Consider the following 21,586-nt stretch of genomic DNA (forward strand, 5'->3'; position numbering starts at 1 on the left):
TGTCTGAAGCAGTGTTTAACACAATGCTTTTCCCCGGTCATCGACTCGGATCTAAGCATAGAATAGAAAGAGATTACCATGCAAAGTAAAGAGAAAAAAATGTCGAAGCCGTGTGCGATGAATATAAAACAAGCGAGAAAGGGAGAAAAAAGGCAAAGTATGGGAGAAAATCAGTCTGTGTGACGCAAGCAGAGTATAGTGAGCGCTGGGCGGCAGTCCGCGAGGAGAATGTCGCCCGTCGGTGATTCGTTTAGTCGTCCAAAGACAGCGAATTTGAAAACTCAAGAGAGCATTTATCTTGCCACACGCCATCGTATACAGAGGGAACGCGGAAAAAAGAGAGGAGGTAGAGTAGAGATATCGGCTCCTTTGAGGCGATAAAGGCTACAGCAATGGCAAATTTAGAATGATCAAGATTGAGATCGGCCCCTGCTCCTAACCGTTCCAAGTGGCAGCTGTACATTTCCTTGTGCTCTAAATTCACCCCCCCCCCCCCCTCCCACTTGTTATTTTTTTCTGCTGGACGAATAAACAGAACTTTATGCGCAGCTAAGGCAGAAAAAAAAACTGAAAATAGAAAAAAACTGCTTTCTGTGAGCTCTCGTCCGCTAGAGCTTATCCGTTCCGAAACGTCAAAGACTGAATCTAGCCTGTAGTGCTTTGCAGAGAACGTAAAGTTTCTTCGGCGCCGCGCGTAAGACACATTAGAGCAGTCGCTGCAAAAACAAACACAACGGGTGTATGGAATAAAAAAGAGCTAGTAAAGAAGGCAAAGAACAACGAAAGTACAGCTAAGCATTGTGTTAAGAAAGTAGCGTAGAAAAAGAGGCTTAGAAACGAAAGTGCAGCAAAGGAATTGGAACTGGTGCGCAATCACCCTCGCGAATTCCCTTACATTGTTTCTTTCATTTTCTTTTTTTTTTCCCCTACATCCAGTGAACCTTGTCCCATCTTTCACTCTGCACCATTCATCTTATTCAAAATCAAAACGAAAAAAGAAACGTCAGTGAGTCCAGAGGGAGCGGGAGAAGAAAGGAAAATCGTGCGCAGCAACCTCGAAGTCGCCGAACAGCAGACGCTGTGCGTTCGGTCGTCGCCACCAAACGCACATCCCGCAGCTCGGCACGTACCCTTTGCCCTTCTCCGCTACCAACGCTCTCTCCTCGCCTTCCTGGTAGAATACCAAGACAAATACACTCTCGGGAATCGGCTTCTCGCTCTGTTCTTCCAGTCTTCGCTGTTACGCAACCGGCTGACTCCCCCAGCCCCCGTTGTTCCCGATGGGCGCGACATCTTCGAGAGACCGCGTGCACATGCAACGAACGCAAGCACCACGATAGACAAAATACCAGCGGCCGCGTACTATATAGCAGCATATACCGCACAAAGCGGGCCAGAGAGAAACTCGGTTATGTAGGCACTGAAGTTCAGCGGAGAAAAAAACGAGGAAAAAAGAAAACGCGCCCACGCTCTCTCCTTCGTCGTTCTCGTTTCCCGCCAGGCGGCGGTGTGTGCTTACTTTCTTCGCTAGTTTTTTTCCCGCTCTCGCTTTTTGGCCCTTATTCCTCGCTATCATTCTATACAACGCCCGACTGATTTGTTGCGGCTGGAGAGGCTGATCACTCGGAGAGAGCTCGGCGCAACGAAACGCGGAGACCTGTTTCCCCAGCTCAAACGAGTTCAATTTCAGGAAAGGCTGACTGCACCCCGTACACACGCAACGCAGATTCGGGCATTTTGCGACGGAGGAAAAAAGGAAAGAAGAATGACGTGTGCCGCGGTGATGCAGAGAACGAAAAGTATAGGAGCAAAGAGGAGATCGACGGTGGGGAACACAATAAATCCAGAGGCGGTTCGCGGCAGATTTGGACGTGATCCAGGCTTCATTTCAGCGCGTCTTGTTAGCCCTACCTGTTCTCCGTGTGTGCGCCCACACAAGCAACCGAGAGAGGCGGTGAACAACGGAGCTGGTTGTGGATGAAATGCACTCTTAGTACTCCGAAGAAAAACGCTGGCAGTTAGGAAAGTACGCAACATAAGCAAAAAGGGGTGGAGTAGAGGGGAGCATGAGATGAAGTTCGATTCATGCCGCAGCGACGTCAGGTGGAACTGATTGTTTGTAGTCCCGCTAGCGATCTCGCCTGCGATACACGGAGTATATACCTCCACATTAGCTGCTGCTACCGTGTGTTTACGTTGCTTACATCCCAACTGCAAGAACCGGCCCGCCTTCCCATTCGTCCACCTTTCGCTTCTTCCTCGTTTGACAACATCGCAGATGCGGAGTTACCGACGAGAGTGTACGTAAAATGGAGGCAGGCTCGTTCCGAGCCATTCCTATTATACTCCGAACGTGACTGTTGCAGGCGCGCAGTGGTGCTGACGTTTAAACAAGCCCGCTTTGTTCACGTCTTTGCGCTCGACGTGAGTCGTTGAAACCTGACAGCTTGTTCGTGCTTTTAGCCTCTCAAATATAGGAGCCTGATCGTGTGCGGCAGGTACGCCGTTCTACTTCAGTGCGGTAGTCTCGGACTGGCCGTACTTGTTGCTGTTATGGATGTAGCGCACCAACTAAGACGGAATTGATTGCTATGCTAAAAAAGGCGTGTTGAAAACGTTAATGGCAGCTGCAGTTTGTAATGGACAGAAAGGGAAAAACAACGGTGCCCTCATTTTTCGTTGGGAGTTAAAAGCGACAGGGTATTACCATGGTTCTTCGATAGGTTCCTACTATGAAAGGGCAGTATACAGGGTGTTTTACCTGAAACTTTCCACAATAAAAAAAAAGGCTTTTTGAGTTGGAAGAGCGCCTTTTTCGGCATAGCATTATCAGCGGCGTAGTACATCAGCGTACAGCTAAGACATGCTAACAAGTGAGCTGGTTAACTAATACAGCATAGTTAACTTTTTAACTATTGCTGTTAAGCTCCGTAATTGTTAAAAGCCGTGTAGCCCATTGCAATTAATATCTATATCAGTTTTAGAATTTCGAAAACGCAATTACCCTTGGCGCTGTGGCGCAACAAACTTTGGAATCAAGCCAAAATAAGTGTGCTTTCGAGAGGCTCCAGTGCACGTAACTCGTCGAAATAGCCAAAATTTGTTGCGCCACAGCACCGAGGGAAACTGCGTTTTCGAAATTCTAAAACTGATATAGATATTAATTACTATGGGCGATACGCCTCTTAATAATTAAGGAGCCTAACAGTAATAGTTAAGAAGTTAACTATTCAGTATCAGTTAACCAGCCCGCTAGTAAGCCCATCTTAGCTGTAGCCTGATATACTATACCGCTGACAATGCTATGCTGAAAAAAGCGCCCTTGTAACTCGAAAAGCCTATTTTTTTAAATTGTATCTGAGGTGAAACACCCTGTATAGCGTTACGAAGAGAGCTCAAGAAAAGGCTGAAAGAACGTTGGTGAGGAAAGAAATGTGCTATTTAAGTTGGTGACCTTCCAACACTGTGATTGGAACGGTCAGTCCCGCCGTCATTCAAGACAGAAAAGAAAGCAATTAAAGCACAGCCGGCGTAGGCTGCCAATGTATGTCGTCGGTTTGTTGCCAATTTCGGTGCCACTAACAAAAACAAAACTATATAAGTTACGTAAGCCTGCGAGCAAATGCTGCAGCTTCCATGGCCTGCAGCGGCTATACGCCGAACGTCAACAGCGAGGCAGATCTAATAAAGCCGCCTTCATGAATCAGATAAATAGTTACATAATAGCAATAAGAAGAGGCCATTAGCTACAGTGTTGCAACAGCTCGTGCCTTCAGCTGCCGCTGCAGGCTTAATCGTAGGCCAAAACGGTGCGTGAGGTGGCAACCCCGTGTATAAATCCTCGCCTCGGGGCGGCCATAAATCAAGACTCAGGAACTCTCTCTCCCGTCTCCACTTTCCTTCTCTTACACTGCCCAGACTGGCTATGCACGCGCTGGCCTGAGATGAGGAGCTCCTTAGCACGCTTAAGAATGTCAGCGCAAAAATTGCTAAAAAAAAGATGCGGCTATGTGAAGAAACTGTGGTACCAGAAACGAGAAAACAAAAGAAGGCGGGAATAGAAAACAAACAGCAGATGCTATGCTTAGGCAGAGGAAGTAGGCGACAGATGATTTATGGTGTTTGGTGCGGGCACTAATGTAATTACTCTCCGGAGCGACCCGGCACTTTCGAAGGAAGCGCCGCATTTCCACTTTTTCTTCCTCCTTTTTATTTTTTTTTTTTGTCACATGCGTCGGCGGGGTCTTGAGAGAGCGATAGAGGGGGAGACCCGACGCATGTGGGCAGGCGACGCGCAGTCTGGATTCAAGCAGGGCGCCACTGGCGACGTGATGTCATGCTTCTATGCGACTTCCGCCAGTGCGAGTCTGCGCGACGAGACACGTGACGTGCGGAAACACGTGTCCACCCTTCTGTCGCCCTTTGAAAGAGCGCACGTGGTTTCATTCAGCGAGGAAAAGCCCGCACATTCTTTCCGCTCTGGGAGCGGAAGAAGTGGTGTCAGCTGGCAGGCGTGGCTTACTGCCTACAGCACACAGCTGCAGCGCTTGCCAAAGTGAATTTCGAGTGCTGTAGAGAAATATGAAAGTAGGGAACGGCCTTCAGAGGAGTTGGGTACAGTGATGACATGGGCAGAACGAGCGTGTTGACAGCGAGCCAACGTTGTGTAACCGAAACGACGTGAGAGAAGGAATTCAATTACAAGTTATTAATCTAGAGATTAGGCGAATTTCAATACCAAAAGTATAGTGTTCATTCTCCTTTTGCGTAAGTGTGTTTGTCTAGTATAGCAAAGCTCGATATCCAGAGCAGTTCTGCAGGAACGCCGCCGTGAAGAGGGCAGGACGGAAGCTTTTGCCCCAGATACTTGCATGTCAAGTGGCAAAGACAGTCACGTGATTATTTTGGGCACGCTTCTCCAGCCGGAACACACGCGAACAGCTGTTCGCTTGCCACTCTTTCGTTTATTTTGTTTTTTTAACTTTCCCTTTTCTCACAAGGACCGGAAACACGTGTTCTGGATTCACAGTGACATAGCCAACAAAAACAGAAAGGTACGAAAGCAACGAGGGGCACCCTAAACCTCCCGAGGACTCCATTAGGGCACCGGGCGACTTTCCTACTTTCCTCGCGGCATGTCACCAGCTCCGACCGCAGATATAACAACGGCTTTGACGTGTAGACGTCTACGAGATCAAGGGCCACGACTTGAGACGGAAGACGACGTCGGTGGTCCCTTTTGACCGCGGTGACCTTCCTCTGCGCTCCCAGCGCAGCAGTGTATGCAATGCACGGTGTTATCAGCGAAAAACAAGCCCCTGACAGGATGTGCTCGCGGAAACGGAACAGCGAAAGGAAAATAACCGACTGTCCCCGCGTGACGTTCCCTGTCTGCCGGGAGACACCCTTGACGTGTGCCGTCGTGAATGCTGGTAGCCTCAGCGCAGCCTTTCAAGGACGCTGTCAGTGAAAATTCTGACAGTTTTATTATGGCGTAAATGACGCAGGCGTCTCGTGCTAGTGTGCAGTGGCTTCGCTTACGCACCAATAGAGAGCATTTGGGCTAAGAAGGAAAACCAGAAAGGGATCAACATTCGTCTCGGAACATCTTAATGGTATAGCTAAGAATCAAAACATTACTGCGTGCTGTAGTACATTCTAGCCACAAGGGCACGTTACTCAACGGCGGGTTTCGGGAAATGTTTGTCCCTTGCTGAGCTCTCTGACGTGCACTGAAATCTGAGTACACGAGAGTCCTTGCACTCTGTATCCGGCGAAATCTAAACGTACCTATACAAAAATGCACCCGTAAAAATAAAAATAAATTAAATTTCGGAAATTCAACGAATGTTGTCGGCAAATTGTACCTCGCTAGTACCGACCCTAGACACAGGCGCAGAAATGGCCTAAACTGGCCGTTTTCGGTAATAATCAACGGCACATGTCCAACATTCTAGGACAAAATTTTTTGAAAATTGAAAAATTGTAAGATACCGTTAGGCTGAAAATTAGAAAACTGTAATATATTGTTAGGGAAATATTGAAGGTAATGGTCCATTCTTGAGATATGTAGCAAAATCTTCCATTGAAAGTGTTTTAATCGCTAGCATGGAGCAGTTACGACTGCCATAGAAAAGCAATGGGGAACGCTTTTGTCGATAACAAAAGCGTTATTAGAAAAAAAAAATCCAAGACTGCCATCGGGTGATATCCGAATACATTGATTGATATAGTGAAATCTTACATTATATGGAAAAGTTGCTTTCATAAAAGGTTTCCGGCTCAAAAATGCTTTCGTCCAGAATTGTTGGGTACGATTGTGCAGCGTTCCACCGCTCATCGCATAACTCAACGCTGTTCAAGAGCAGTTGGGTAACGAGTCGCCTTGCGAAGAGAATGCACCTTATTTCTCCGGGAGAATGTACTGGCCGCGTGAAAACTTGGAATCATCTGGCGCATCGGGAAAAAGAATGAGCGAAGGCGCGAACACTCTGTTAAGGAGCCATCGCAATCACTTTGCTAAATAGTAGCGGTAATTAGGGCGAATATAGGCGCCGCCGCGTTCAACGCGGGAGCCGGCGCGCGATCGCTAATGGAGGCCCCGCGAGCTGCCTCCATTACCCAACCTGCCGCGAGCGGGCCACCATTGTACCTGGAGGCTAATGAACCTGCCTAATAGCAGGGACGGTGATATTCGCCCAGCGTCCGCCAGGAACTGCGAGCGAGAGAGAGAGATACTTAGCAAATTCACGTCCCACGTGCACTTAAAGAAATACTCGCCGATTATGGAATGGGACAGGGGACGCTGTCGCAACCGCAGCTCAACTTTTGGCACTTAAAACTTCGTAGAGACCCTTCGTAGTGGCCTCATGCGGTTAACTTCTCTTTTATTGATGTTTCAACGTTCGTTTTCTGCGAGTAAAATTTGTCTGTCTGTCTGTCTCTCTCTCTGTGTGTGTGTGTGTGTGTGTGTGTGTGTGTGTGTGTGTGTGTGTGTGTGTGTGTGTGTGTGTGTGTGTGTGTGTGTGTGTGTGTGTGTGTGTGTGTGTGTGTGTGTGTGTGTGTGTGTGTGTGTGTGTGTGTGTGTGTGTGTGTGTGTGTGTGTGTGTGTGTGTGCGGGTGTGCGTATGTGTGCGTGCGTGCGTGAATGAGTGAGTGAGTGTGTGTGTGCGTGTGTGTGTGTGTGTGTGCCTGCGTGCGTGTGTGCGTGCATGTTCGTGGGTGTGTGTTTTCCTGCAAGGGAAAAATATACCGAAAGCAGGCGAAAGATAAAGATTGCGCAAAAAGATTGTCAACCAGTTGGCATTCTCCTTGGCTTAGCTATAACACCACTCAGTCGTTACAATACTAAAGAGAACTGCTGGCGGCTCGCTACAACAATCTGAACTTCAGTACTTTCCGTGACAGAATTATAGTGCGACGTTCATTAATTAAGGGCATCACCTTAAATATGGTTAACGCATACACTACAGTATGGTGCAGTATTAGCACTGCACCAGTGTCCCTGAAGGAAGATTCAAAGTCTAAAATGAGGTATTTTGTTTAGGTAGGCCAGAACGTTCCATTATAGGGGAGTAGCAATCTTTATTGTCTACAGCAATGGTATAGATTCCGGGTGATTGAAGCCAATGCCATATACTGGCAAACATACTGTTGTTGAAGCGGTGTAAAATTGTTTTCCCCTAGATTGACAATATGCACGAGTGGAACACTGATGACCTGATCTGGCTTAATACAAGTAGAGCAGAGAAAAGGTACAGCCTTTCCCAAAAGTTTAGAGCCCAGAGGACTTGCCTCTAAGCCGTGTAGCAGGCCTCCAATAACATTGATGGAAATCCTACCCAAGATTCAGGGCCATAAATCTTCGCATCTTACAGACTGTACCTCACAGGCTGTCCATGCCTTTGCACTGCGCGCAAAGTAGATAGAGGTTGCGAATCATTCTGATATAGTATGTGATAGGTAATTTCACGACTGTTTCAAATTTACAGGCGTCATAATGAACGCTCCCATTAATCTTGTCGATTTCCTATGTGTTAAGAAAGCAGTGTATAGACTGCACGTACTAGCTAGGCACGTACAGTTTGTTGGTATAAATAATATCTTCAAACTCAGACACCCTTCATTCACTTTGACGCCAGTTTTGCCACCGTCATGTGGGGAAGCATGCCGAAAAATCACTTGTTGCTCAAATTTAGACTTCGAAAAATGACCAATGCATCCTGCAAAAAAAAAGAAAAAAAAACTAATCGCAAGGAAATGCGTCGTGCCTCATGAATGTTTACATACAAGTATACTGGCAGACGTGGTGACCTTCAACATCTTCTCTTGAATGTATCTAATTCGCCAAGAGAAAATGAGTCTAACGACCGCTTCCATTAATCTTTAATTATTCCTCCAGTTGTTTCATGCTACTCTACGTCACAATTTTTTTGCCAGAATTGAATAATAATTCTGATAAACAGACATCAGCTTTTTGGTCAGGTAAGCATGGAAGTATCGGAATTTCCTTATTAAATGAGTGCCTTGAATGTGTCGACTGCTAAAACGTTAGGAACTTGCCTTTATATCTGTAACTGCATCTTTCAAGTGACACCAATAATAGCAGATGTCTGTAATGCACCACCGTGTAGGGATCTTTGCACTGCTGTACACACTATAGTGATGTAGCCCTAGCATTCTTGCAGATCATTTTATTTGCCGCAAATATATTTCTTACAAATTTTTTTAGGGGGGTGGGGGACGGGAAAGGGGAGGCTCTTAAACGTGTTACTGGGTACCGAAAGCTTATTCTGGAGGCTGTTCAGTAAATGTGGTCTCACCCGCTGTAACTTTATTATCTACTGATGGAATTCAAAAAAGATGGAACATTGATACAAAAGTTTTGAACGCCCTCTTTCTCTGGAACATATCACTATTCGGTATAGTCTCCTCCAGTGAACATACATTCTTCCTGCTAGTGCACTGTAGTCTTTTTCATGGCAAGTTTACATTTTCTAATAAACTGATTTCAAACGCAGCCAGTGCGTTGAGAGGCCATATGTAGTGACTAACTGCAGACCAGCGCCAACACTTCAAGAGCCTCTGCAGCACGTTTGCTACATTTTTTTTTTAAGCCTAACTTCGCTTGTATTCTATCCCATCCGTAAACGTTCCCTGATGGCGGTCTGCTCTGGTTAACATCGCAGTTTTTCTCTAGCCCTACTATCTATTTTCCATTGTCCGCACTCTATACACGTGGGCTTCTTTCTGTCCGAACAAACACGAAAACGAAAAAAAGACGCTACTGAAAAAGTAAGGGTTCCTCCGCGAGAATTTTGGACAAAAAAAAAAAAAAGAAACAGATGCCATTAGCGCGTAGTGATTCCGGCCAGCCAGAACAAAGCAAGACCACCGGAGGCAAGACGGATTGGCGCGTTTCGTCCAGGCAACGTTTGTATGAAAACGTTAGCCAAGCTTTGGATCACGTAACGTTTTGGCCACTATATTTTGGCGAGTGCTGTGTAATTTTAGGAGAGGTATATTGGCGCACGGAGAGAAAGTATACACTTTCTCACAAATGTGATGCGACTGAAATTGAATAGCCGCCCAGAAGAGACTAATTACCCAGTGTTTGTACGAAACCAAATGGCACGAAAAGCAATACTGTAATGCAGAAACAATATCTGCATCTTTGCTGCCACATTCTTCGTCAAAAAAAAAAAAAAAAAAATTAAGGAGACACTTATGCTCCGCCTTAACGGTATGACGCTATAGCGTAATTGGTTAATTCCCATATATGCAGAAGGTCATTCTCCACTTTGCATTCATAGATCCCTGGGAGTCCTCATACCGTACGCTCCTGGCGCAGTGTTCCAGCGGTTAAGCTATGCGCCACTCTCCTTCGATGGCAGGTGCTCCCAGCGGTGGGCCTTGTGCGGTCCAAGATTGGTTGTGGTTTTTTGGGGTTTAACGTGACAAAGCGAGTCATGCTATAAGGCACGCCGTGGTGGAAGGCTCCGGATAACTTCGACCACATGGGGTTCTTTAAGTGCCCTGACATCGCAAAGTTGCGACCGACGCAGCCCGGATCGAACCCGCGTCTTTCGGGTCAGCAGCGAGCACCATAATCACAAAGCCACCGCGGCTGCTCAAAACTAATAAGAAATTAGCTTTCAACTGTATTAAAAAAAATACACTGCTGTTATCATTTCGGTAACGGATTTTGAGCCCGTATTAAAAGCCAGTAATTTTAATCGACATTTTTTTTTTCGGGCCTAACGAAAGTCTGCGGAGCTTAACATGCGCTGCGAAGCTCAAAATTAAGCCAGCGTGTAGTCTCAGTGTAGTCGGCTCTTCTCCACATTTTACCTGTCCAAGCTCACGCTTTATTGCGAAAGGGCTGGTAGCGCTTAAACTCGCATAAAACTTCGCGCGCGCAAAAACGATTAGCTTAAGCCCGTCAGAGGTTGTTGCAAGTCGCGCGAACACAGCGTCGCTAATTAGCGAGACACACTTAACCTCACCACCACTAAACTACAGCGACTGCACGCTACTGCCGGCCAAAATTTTCGACGCACACGCCTTTTAAGTATAATGGCCACGAAACGCATGAGGATGAGGCCTAAATCCTCGACAGCCAGCTAATGTTCTAGCCGGACTGCAGCAAAAAAAAAAAAAAAAACAACATTAGATTGCTCCATCGCACTAATACATGGCTTTCTCTAAGTGAAACCATTTTCATATAGCGTTTCAAGAGCGTGCCTGCATGTTCCGCGGTTAGCACACACACAAAAAAACATGTACTTAACGGCTTCTCACCCACTGCAAGTACAGGAGCTGAGCCTGTATATGCTGGCGCGGCGAGTGCAGTGTTTCTACTGCAGGCGTAGTACAGCTACACGTCCCCGCAGCGAAAAAAAAACACACCTAAAGGCGGAGAATAAACAGAAGGACGACATCTCGCGCCACAACGGCTTCTACGCAGCGACAGCTGCGCGGCAAGAAAGGAGTGAAATCTAATTGCGCGAGAGGAAATGTGGCTGCGGCGGCCGCCGCCTCGAAACGACAAGAGTCCAGCCCAGATGCTCCGTAACACATGCGCGCCCTCCCAAGTACAACCGAGCGCGGATTCTCCGACAGAACAGAGGCACGAAGAGAAGCGCACGCGACGGAAAAAGAAAGAATCAAAGAAAGCAAAGCCGATGAAAGCATAACAAGCAATAAGAATGAACATACAGGGAGCACAGTTTGCAGAAATGGTAACAAAAACGAAAGAAACGAAGGCTACCGAGTTCGAGTGAACGGTAAAGGGCGTTTTTGCAAAGGAAGAAGCGGCCATATAGGCTAGCCGGGAAAGAAAATGAATTGAGCTCATTAAGGAAAAGGACGGCGCCTGCACTCTTTAGCTCCGCAGGCGAGGTGGCTGTGCATACAGGCAACGTACGCGTGTTCAACGGGGCTCTTTGCGTTTTATGTTTTCCTTTTTTCCTTTTCTAGCCGTTATCTGGCCCTCCCCAATGATTAGCGCGCCCTAACTAGCAGTGGGACACGCTCAACTGGCCATATTTGCCCGGTGAGCGCTGCAAGTCCCGAGCTACGCAGTCGTGTTCACCCTACGGTTATATACCGTTATATTTTCCTCCCGTGGCGGCTCTAACAGAGTGCGTCTTCCGCTCGCTTCGCTTGAGGTCCCTAATTGAGGATTAACTCATCCCTCCGAGCGCTGCATGGCGCTGTACAAAATAGCACGTCAAAGCAAAAAAAAAAAAAAGAAGAAAATCAGTAAAACAAACTCCGGTGGTAGATCAAAATATGCACAAAACCAGAACTGCGCCTATCTGCCCAAGGCAAAGACGGCTTAACACAGACGCTGATAACAGGAACGCGCTGATTTCGAACAACAACGTCTCGGTAACAGCAATATGAACGACTGGCAATGAGGCTGACGTCACTGAACGTATTCGGTAAATGCTTTGGTGATGTTCGAAAGTATACAGTAGTAGCAACACTTATCTCCTCTTCTCGTTTCCCAGGGCAGAGTAGCAGGGCAGATATTCATTTTCCCGGCCAACCTCTCTGCCTTTCCCGTCAATAAACCTCCTCTCTCTCTCTTGATGATAAACTAACTTAGAAGACAGCCTTAAAAACGCGTTGCGATCTTTGGTCGATGCCAAAGCAGCAAGCGGCGACTGAAAACTGCATCAACATTCGGATGTTCCGCTTTGTTCGCGCAATAAACTGTATGAACATAACTGGTCAAACAACTAGTCGAGAATTCTGTTTGCGCGAGAAGAAATTTGACACTACTACAATTATGCATGCACAGTTAGGTTTGAGCAGCTGTACGCTAGAGCTTTCAACACACTTAGCGCTCGGCAACCTTTGCTCTCGCCACAGGATTTGGACAATGGCCGCAGGTAAATGACAGATTCCGCCGTGACTCTTCTTGTCACATTAAAGACTTTTCCGGAAGTCCGAAATGCCCGAACTGCACGCAGTATTGCGCCCTGTGCAGCACTGGCTTCGGAATTTGCTCCCAGGTAAACTTACTCTGCAGTGTGTCGTATTTTTACTACCTGCCCCACCAACGAGTCTGAGGCGCGACCCATAGCGGACTGCATGACTCGCTCCAAAGACTTCTGTGAATTCTCTCCTATACTGGTGCTCATTAAAAGCATCCTACGCGCGTTGTGCGAAAACCGACAAGGCATCAACCAGATTTCAGCCTGAACATTTTTCTTTACAAAACAAACGATAGTGATGTTTAAGCAGAAAACGAGCAGATTAGCGTGCGCCACAGCCTTCAATGTACAGTCTTAGCCAAAAGTAACCGGGCTGCATGGTTTGCTTCTCATTCGTATAGTAGAGCCCTCACGGCTTCCGTAAAGATCAAAAAGTTCCTTGAAGGGGAGGACAGGGGTTCTCCTTGACATACAAATATTTAGAGCTTGAGGGCTTGCAATATAAACTTAATATACGACTGAGAAGCAAACCGCGGAGCCTGGTTACTTTTGGCAAATACTGTACGTTCGTTTTGCCGTCCAGCACCAGAGCTCTCTCTCAGGCAGAACAACGACGAAATGAGACAACAGTTGAAAAAAGAAGACGGGGCTTTTGAAAAATCTAGGTTCCCGCGAACATTAATCCTGTGTGAGAGAGCTCTCAAATTTGTAAAATGTAAAGCGGTTAACCTCGAAAACGAGCGATTTGTTGTGAAGCAAACAAACTACGCTTCCACTCGACGGTACCATGCACGCCCCACGTTCTCGGCCCATTTGTCTCGTAATCACTGTAGCATGCAACCGGCCTCGCCAGCTTTAAAATTCCCCAGAATCCAGAAGCTCCGCTACGTCGCTACGGAGGATACATAACGACAACCACTTCGGGAAGACGCCGGCTGCAGGATCTAATTTCTGAAGATTAATTAGACAGCGACCACACGGAACCGTCGGCCCTCATTACACGAAAATTCTTGTCCGCACTGACCGCTACACGTCGATGCGCGGCACAACGCGCGCTGTTTGCGAGGGACAGAGCCAAGCCCATAAGGGCAAGCGCTCTTCGAGCGTAAACAGATCTTGGGGCGGGCTGTTAGCCGGAGCTCTACGGTGGCAATTAGGCAACGAGGGTCTTCTGCGTCGACAGCTTGTCCGGCCGTACCAGCTGGCCCTCATCGAAAGCGGATCAGATCTGAACGACCGATTCAAGCCGGAGTAAAGATGGGTCATTCAGAGGATTCTTTACGTCTGTTGAAAAACACACAAACGTGGAAATGTCAAAACTATCACATATGTCTGCAGTCGCAGCACCGATTCAGAGCTGACATAGGTAGCTGAGATGAACAGCAAAAAAAAAAAAAAAAAACGGAACAAAACTGAAAAAAGACAGCTATTTTCTGTGTTTTTTTTTTTGCGTAGTCTTGATTAAAGGTAATGGAGAAGCAGGCGCGGAGGAAAGGATGATAAGTCATATACAATCGAAATGCTATATATACCTGAGAAGCCTGGTATATCCATCACCTTCACGAACGAATAGTTAATTTATTTTGATATTTAAATCAGCACAGCAGCCGCGGATACCAGTATGTCATCCGAAGAAAACTGATAAAGTATATAGTGCCGAGAATATCAAGCAATAAAGACCCAGTGTTTGTTTTACGACTGGCGCTTTGCTTGTTTCTATGCCAACTACACCTGCCCCTAGCCTTGCCCGTTACGCCAGGATGGCCCAGGTATCAGAAATAAATTTAATGACAGCGTAAAATATCTATTGTGTTTTCCTCAAGAATATGCTTATGAAAGTGTGGTGATGAACAATAATCAATAGAGGGAATAACTAGGAATATATTACCAGCTGCAAAAGATGCAAAAACAGCTGAGCTTACAGATTAATAGGCCTCCAAAAACAACAGCCTACCAAAGGAATAACAATGTTGCCTGAGTAATTTACACCAGCTTATTAAATGGTGAAATTGTTGTCTCTTAGACACCCCAGCATGCTGAAAATATTCTTCGCCGCAAAGGCTACCATACCAAGATGTGATCGAAGAAGGCTAATTGAAAAACAAAGAAGTACTGCTGTATCGTCAAACACGGATAAAAGCACACATGCCCGGCGTATGCCTGACAACTCACCAAAGCTGTCTCCTGCCCGTGGTCTCTTTATGCCTGCAAAGAAAAAAATGCGAAATACATAAATACTCAGCGAGAAATAGCGACAGTGCATAGTTACTGCAACGGTAACAGTCGCTCACATTTTACTTAGTTTAACTAATTAGCGCAGAAAATGCTACGCAAATCCAGCGGTTCTTTTCGGCGGTCTTCGCCGAAATCATTAGGTGGGCCGAGTTATTCAAGAAAGCACTCTTGGAATTTCGAACCTACTGTTGGGATCCCGTAAAAATGCGCTATTAAACCTAGCGTATTCGCATCTATGACTTTGTTATTTTTTTATTTGTCCTCATTAGCTTAGGTCACAAAGGTCATGAATATGTGACCTAATATTCAAAAATGCTCAAAGGGCCTGAGCTTCTTATCGTCCCCTTCAGCTTCACAATTGGGAAAATATGGAATGATTCACATCCGCTGCCTCCGGGATTTTCTTTATTAGCAGCGATTAGTCCGGCTTAATGAGTTCAGAGAACGTGGTTTTCTGCCGGGTTCTACAGCCGCCAGTCTAAACGCGATATCAATAATTAAACATCTAATTAGTACAGCGTAACATTTGCCGAGAGCTGTGATGAACTCTCTACATATTTATGAAGTGGAAGCCTGCCATGACAGCGATTAAAATTTGACCCAGCTCGCGGCCTGCAGATACAAAGCAGCATATAAAACCGCGAGCACGTAAGTATGTGGACATAAAATATACATTGTTCGGTTCAAATGGAACGTCAGAACGGACAATTATTAATGAGGGGTACAGGCATGGAATCCAGTGCACTTCATTTTTCTTTTAACGATCTAACTCCGGATTGACTATTACCACATAAATGCGCAGGACTAAACGAAGCTATTAGGGTAAAATAGAACTACCAGAAAACTTCCTGAGTCCGCGACTCGGCCTGTGTCAACCGACATTTAATTTTTATTGCCCTTGTTCGTTCTTACTTTATTCAAGTTAAGGCGCAGTTACGGCAAGAAAAAATTATGGTGTTTTGCTTTTAGTTGCACACAAATCCACACAGTCTCACGCGTGTGCCAAAATAACTAGCAACTTAGTAGTGTATGCTGTAGTGTAGGATGTGATTGGTGAAAACTACTGCGACCAGTGGCAACTATATATAGCCCTCCTCCGAGTTCATGGAGCCAGAACAGAGAGAGGGGAAGATAATCAGAGAGAGAGAGAGCTAGCATTAGTATCCAGCATGCCACCAAGTCGTCTCAGATGAGAATTTCGGCAATTACCGCCTCATGCGCACTTAAAACACACTGATGATAATGAGCACAGCATTACGACACCACAGTGCACATCTCGGTGTACTCCTCTGCCTATTAGTAAATGACACGCGCAAGGTCTATGCGCGCTGTGCATGTTCCTGCTGCGAGGACGAAATTAACTGGCGCTGCGAAGTTCCCGATATTTCCTTACGTCGGAGGCGGTTTCATTTTTATTTAGTTTCTTAAAGGAAAGCTCAGACCTTTAGAGTACGAGAAACAGTGTACACCTCAACTTTCTCCACGAAGTATCAGTGCAGTGCACCTTGACATTTTCAATGCTGATACGAAATGAAGTGCGCAGCAAAAACGAAATACGGCAAGCGACGTCGTAACAACCACAAGAATCTGTCGACAGCCAAAATTTTGCGGCCTAATCAGTGCTATACGCCTGCATTTCAGGAATGCACGCGCGCTCTGCGGGGTGTTCTGCTGCAGCGTGTAAACACCCAACGTTAGTAAACACGCCTTTATACAGTCACACCGTTGTGCTTATCTTTCGTGCTATAGCACAAAAAAAAAAAAACGTATTAGGAAGAAACTGAATGTCGTTATGTGTTGTTTCTACGTTTGCTTAGATGGCGCAGAACTCGGCGCAGTACGTCTTCGCATTTCTACAAGGACACAAGTGTGAAGCTTCAACAGCAAAGAATGCATAAATGGGTCAAAAATAAAGAGAACAAACCTGTTCTCGAAAGAGCATATACAGACGCGCACGCAGGGGCACGGGTATAACGAAGAACAAGCGCGCTCACTCGCATACAAATACAAAAATTACACAGAGAGAGAAAAAGACCTCAAGAGTGCGTCTGCGACGATGAACTGAGCAAATTGCAAGCGAGATCAGAGCGGAAATGACTACTTCCCGAGACGGTGGAAATGGCCTTTCCTCCTGAGTGCTCAGTACTGAGACCCGGGGCAAAAACAAAGTGTTGCTTAGTATACAACGCTTTTTAGTCCACTTCCGCCATAGATAAGCGACTCGAGTCACCGGAAACGCGGAACTTGTCTTCATCTTGAAGCTTGCTATAGGATTGGCAGCATCAGTTGCGAGCCGTCTGTAGACAAACGCCAAAAAAAAAAATAATAGAACACGCGTACTACATTCATTGACTCAACTGCTTAAGAAGTTTCATCGCACAGTATCAACTGTTCCGTGGTATGCTTTAGGTCATGCTGATGCAGTCCCCCTGCAGTATTTTTGTGCCAAAGATGTCTCTGGAATTCTGTTAAGCGTTATCCTCACCTAACTCACTGCCATTCTTCGACTCCCTTTAGGTTTCCCTTCTTGCGCCACATATTAATACTGTAATTGCGAAAACGAACAGTCCTGAGTCTCGGATTGATTGATTGATTGATTGATTGATTGATTGATTGATTGATTGATTGATTGATTGATTGATTGATTGATTGATTGATTGATTGATTGATTGAAAGAAAGAAAGAAAGAAAGAAAGAATGAATGAATGAATGAATGAATGAATGAATGAATGAACGAACGAACGAACGAACGAACGAAGGAACGAACGAACGAACGAACGAACGAACGAATGAATGAATGAATGAATGAATGAATGAATGAATGAATGAATGAATGAATGAATGAATGCGAAGCAACCGGAAAGAGAGAGACAGAGAGAGGGAAAGAGAGGAAGCTATGATAAAGACGTAAAACATACATCATGCTGCGTAAGTTTCCCACGCTTTTGTAAGAAAGTACAGTGTGCCAAGGTCATCGAGCCACAGCAATCCATCTTTTATCATTCTTTTTTCCATGCGTGGCACACTTCCTGCGTAGATGAAACATCCGTGCCGACGCATCGCATTATACAAGGCAGCAAGCGCATCTTGAAACGATTCCTAGTGGTAAACAAATAGGCAGCGCAGATGGAGTACGCGTCGCGCACGAGAGCAGTGCAACGGCGTTGACACTTCCAAGGAATCCCTTCGGGCCATCCGGTATCCACGTACTTTTCTTCGTAAGAAAATAACACGTGTGTGCAACCACTACCGCAACCATACATAAACCCTGTGTGAGCGAGGCATGGAGAAATTCACACGGGGCCAGATATCATCTTCGAAGCTCTGAAAAAAGAAAAAAAGAGACTACTGAGACAAATGGAAATCGATAGCAGCTATCAGAAACGGGACACTAATCGAAAAGGAGAGAGGTGGCCCGGCGCGCCGGGGCTAAGAAGGGAATGTAGAGCAAGTATTAAAGAAAAAAAAATAAAACAAGCCGCAGCAAGCCGCGCCAAAACGCCCCGGGGGACAAAAAGTCTGCTATCATTTCGACATTGCTCCGGCTTTTTGCTTTCTATTTTGTTTTACTTTGTTCGCAATTTTGGGCCGTTTTTAAGCGCTGCGAAGCGGCGGAGCGTGCGGGAATAAATGAGTCGTTCGTACCGTCGTGCCCAGCACGGGAGCATGACTGCACCGACCGCGCGCTCGGCTGCAGCGTTTGGTAGGATGAACTAAGCAATAAAAAAAAAGTGTTATGCATACTGGTACTGCGCTGCACGGAATGCAAACAGAGAGAAAAGCGATGCCAAGGGGAGGAGGAATGCACTTCTCTGAGAGACAGAGAGAGAAAGAAAGAGTCCCTATACATAGGTACACACGCGCTCGTCGTCGAGATACACGACGCGAGTTTTTTTGCAGCGCGAATGGAAACCGCGTGCTTGGAAGAAATAAAGACGGCAGCGTGAGCAAATGCGAAAGTAAAGTAAAATCGGCGCAGTGCCGAATAGCGGGCGACGCCCGAAGACAGCGCCACGCCGAAGATGGAACGTCGAAATTTCAGCTACCGCAGCAAGGCCTACCCGTCACCCCTCCCTTCATTGCTATTGCTTTCCCACCTCCTCACTTTCGTACCTTCGACTCTGCGCGACATCATCATCATCAGGTGCGGGAAGGAGGCAAACAAATTCTTCACATCCATTCCGAGTGCGCGCCGCGACCTCAAAGCAATCGTATACGTGCGCACAAAGAAAGAAAGAACACGGGATAAAAGAAAGAAGAATCGGAAAGAATTGCGAGCGAAAAAGTCAAAAACGCACTCTGTTCACCAGCGACTCCTTTGTTTTTTGTTTCTTTACGCGCCTTTTTCAAACTTATATATAGGCCGAATGCCGTATATATGTTTATGCCTTCGTGTATTGGGCGCGGATATATCTATATACCGACAAAACACTCACGAACGCAGACGCACGAACGAACACCTATATTTACGCTCGGGAGGTCGGCGTGAAGCCCGAACGTATATCGGTTATGATGATGCGCCCGCGGCGCTGACGGCGGAGGCTGGCGAGGCGAGGAGATATTGTTCCATTTTGCTGGGTTTCTGGGATCCAGCTCGACGAAAAAGAGGAGGGGTTCGGGCAAGGCCGATGAACCCGAACCGCGAGCAGCGGCTTTGGCAGTATATGCACGCACCGACAGCGAGGACTTTCCTGCGCGATATGCACACACAAGCGAAGGAAGACGCGGCACCCGACAGCGGTCGGTGCATTGCCAAATGGACATCTTATTCTGCTGGGGGGGGGGGGGAGAGAAATAGCCGCTCAGAGAGAGAAGAAGAGCGCGCCCAACGACACGCAGTTCACAGAGAGTGCGCTCATCAATTCTTCCCCGCATCTTTCCTCCCGCCGCGTTTGTTTCGCTTTCGATATCGGTGCGGTCGTATACCTGCGCCAGCCAGCCAGCTCGCGTTGTTTTTTGTTTTTTTTCATACTTCCCGAGGCTTTTCTCGCGAGTTCGATCAGGGTGAAAGCGTCGTGAGCGGGGCATAACAAAACGTGGGGGAGATTTTTCTCCGCTCAGGTCGTGAGCCGGCGCTTTGCGTCTCCAAGAGAGAATGTGAGTTGTGTGTGTTTCCGCGCGCGCTTTCAGCGTTGTTTTAAACGTGTGCGGGAGGAGCGATGCGGTCGTCGCGCCAGGTATACGCTTTCCGCGGACACGCGCGCACGCACCTTGGAATTCCGAGACGTGATCCGGAAGAAAACAGCCGGCGGAGAACAAACGGCAAGCAGTGGAGAAAGCGGCGGACAGGTGAATATATATGGGTACAGCGGAAAGCGCACACACACTTTTATACGCAATATGAAAAGCACGCATCACCGCTATACTTCGAGCCGCGCCTGCCGCGGTCCTGTGTGGGAGTGCGGCAGGGAACGGCTGATAAAGAACCCCTGAATAAATCATGAACGATCGTTCTGGCTTGGACGTAATCGCGCAAGCCTGTCTCCAAATGCCGGCTGCTCGCACACAGACCGTTTTCATTCTCTCTTTCCCTCTTTTTTCCTCCTTTTCAAAAACCGCCCGGAACAGGACATATCCATCACGCCTAATTCCCTTTACTCGCGTTTGTGAAGTTGTTTTCTTTCATTTTTCAGGGGGTTCAGGTACTGGTGTTGTCTGTTGAATGCCTCTACCTGCCACTCCCTCTTTACCTGCGCTTTTGTTGTTTCTTTACTGACTTTACGGGTAGTTTTAGTCGAGAGAATCTTCACACGCGGTGTCAGGTACACGCCTGCACTGCATCAGCGTCGCCTGACGACGACGGTTCTATAGCGGAAACGAGAACACTCGACCGTATAAGCGATGCCCGTGACGCGAAAATTATGCATGGACCTGCTTCGCTTCGCACGAGTGATGGCCCTTCCGCCGATATTAACGGCGCGATCACGTACTCTTTAGCAGCTCGCGAACTCGTTCGGAAAGAAGGTTCCTCGAAACCTCTTACTGCGTGTAAAAAATGTAACTAGTAAGCACGACGTGACGTTCTTAATAGAGTGGGAGCCGACAGCCAGTTTCCGTCGGAGCTAATCCGTCCTGCCAAGCTGCACATAGCGCGCAGAGCCGCTGCTGGGACTGTGTAGAGCGGGTGAGCAAAGGATGAACCTTCGAGCTGACGCTGCGGCAAGGAGTTCAAAAAAATGAACTGTTCGCATGGAAGAGCTCCTATTCCAGAAAACGTACTGAAGACCGAGAGACGCAGGCAAAAGTCGCCAACACGTTCCGCAGTCTGCACACCGTAATTCATAAACGCGATAGGGAAGGTGCAACCGGCACGGGCTATCTAATTAATCTGCTGGTAAATCGCAGTTAGAGAAACGAACGGAGCCTCAGCACAGAACAGCGATTTCATTCTTCACCGCCTGATGGAGTCATGTGCGACAAGAATATTGAGCAAAGAGTGACGTAGTTGTAAAAGTAGAGTCAGTACTCTCCGGTATACGCACTTCCCTGCGAGCAAGGATGGAAAACAATGTTCGATGGGTTGTCTCTGCCTTCAATTTTGGCTCGTAGGAAGGTTTTACAGTGCAGCTCTTAGACGCCCGTCCCCGGTTTGCGTGTCGTCGTCGTTGGTGGCGTAGCAGGAAGAGCCCTTGTAAAGCGAAGAACACGGCGCAACGGCAGTGCTCCAGAAAAGCGAAGAGCACGGCGAAGGATGAAATTAGTGTTTTTTTGAGGAAATGAAATGGAGCAGTAACTGTCTCACATCTCGGTGGGCACCTCAACTGCGCCGTAATGGAAGGGAGGAAAGTGGGACTGAAAGAAGAAAGGCAGAAAGAAGTGCCATAGTGGAAGGTTCCGGAATGATTCCGGCCACCTGGGGAACTTTAACGAGAACTGACATCGCACACCACACAGGCGCCTTCTGAGTT

General features: G+C 47.0%; 1 protein-coding gene across 2 annotated transcripts in view; it reads right to left on the reverse strand.

Moving 5' to 3' along the window:
• LOC149372752 (uncharacterized) overlaps positions 1 to 21,586 on the reverse strand; it is a 272,987-nt gene that overhangs the window by 168,228 nt on the left and 83,173 nt on the right. For both annotated transcript variants that reach the window (XM_089567293.1, XM_089567292.1), the window contains exon 2: positions 14,616 to 14,648. The gene's annotated coding sequence lies outside the window, so the exon portion shown is untranslated. The remainder of the gene's footprint in view (positions 1 to 14,615; positions 14,649 to 21,586) is intronic.

Source organism: Amblyomma mixtum, chromosome 1 (genome assembly GCF_055824585.1).
Source record: "Amblyomma mixtum isolate Tamu chromosome 1, ASM5582458v1, whole genome shotgun sequence".
Lineage (NCBI taxonomy): Eukaryota > Metazoa > Arthropoda > Arachnida > Ixodida > Ixodidae > Amblyomma > Amblyomma mixtum.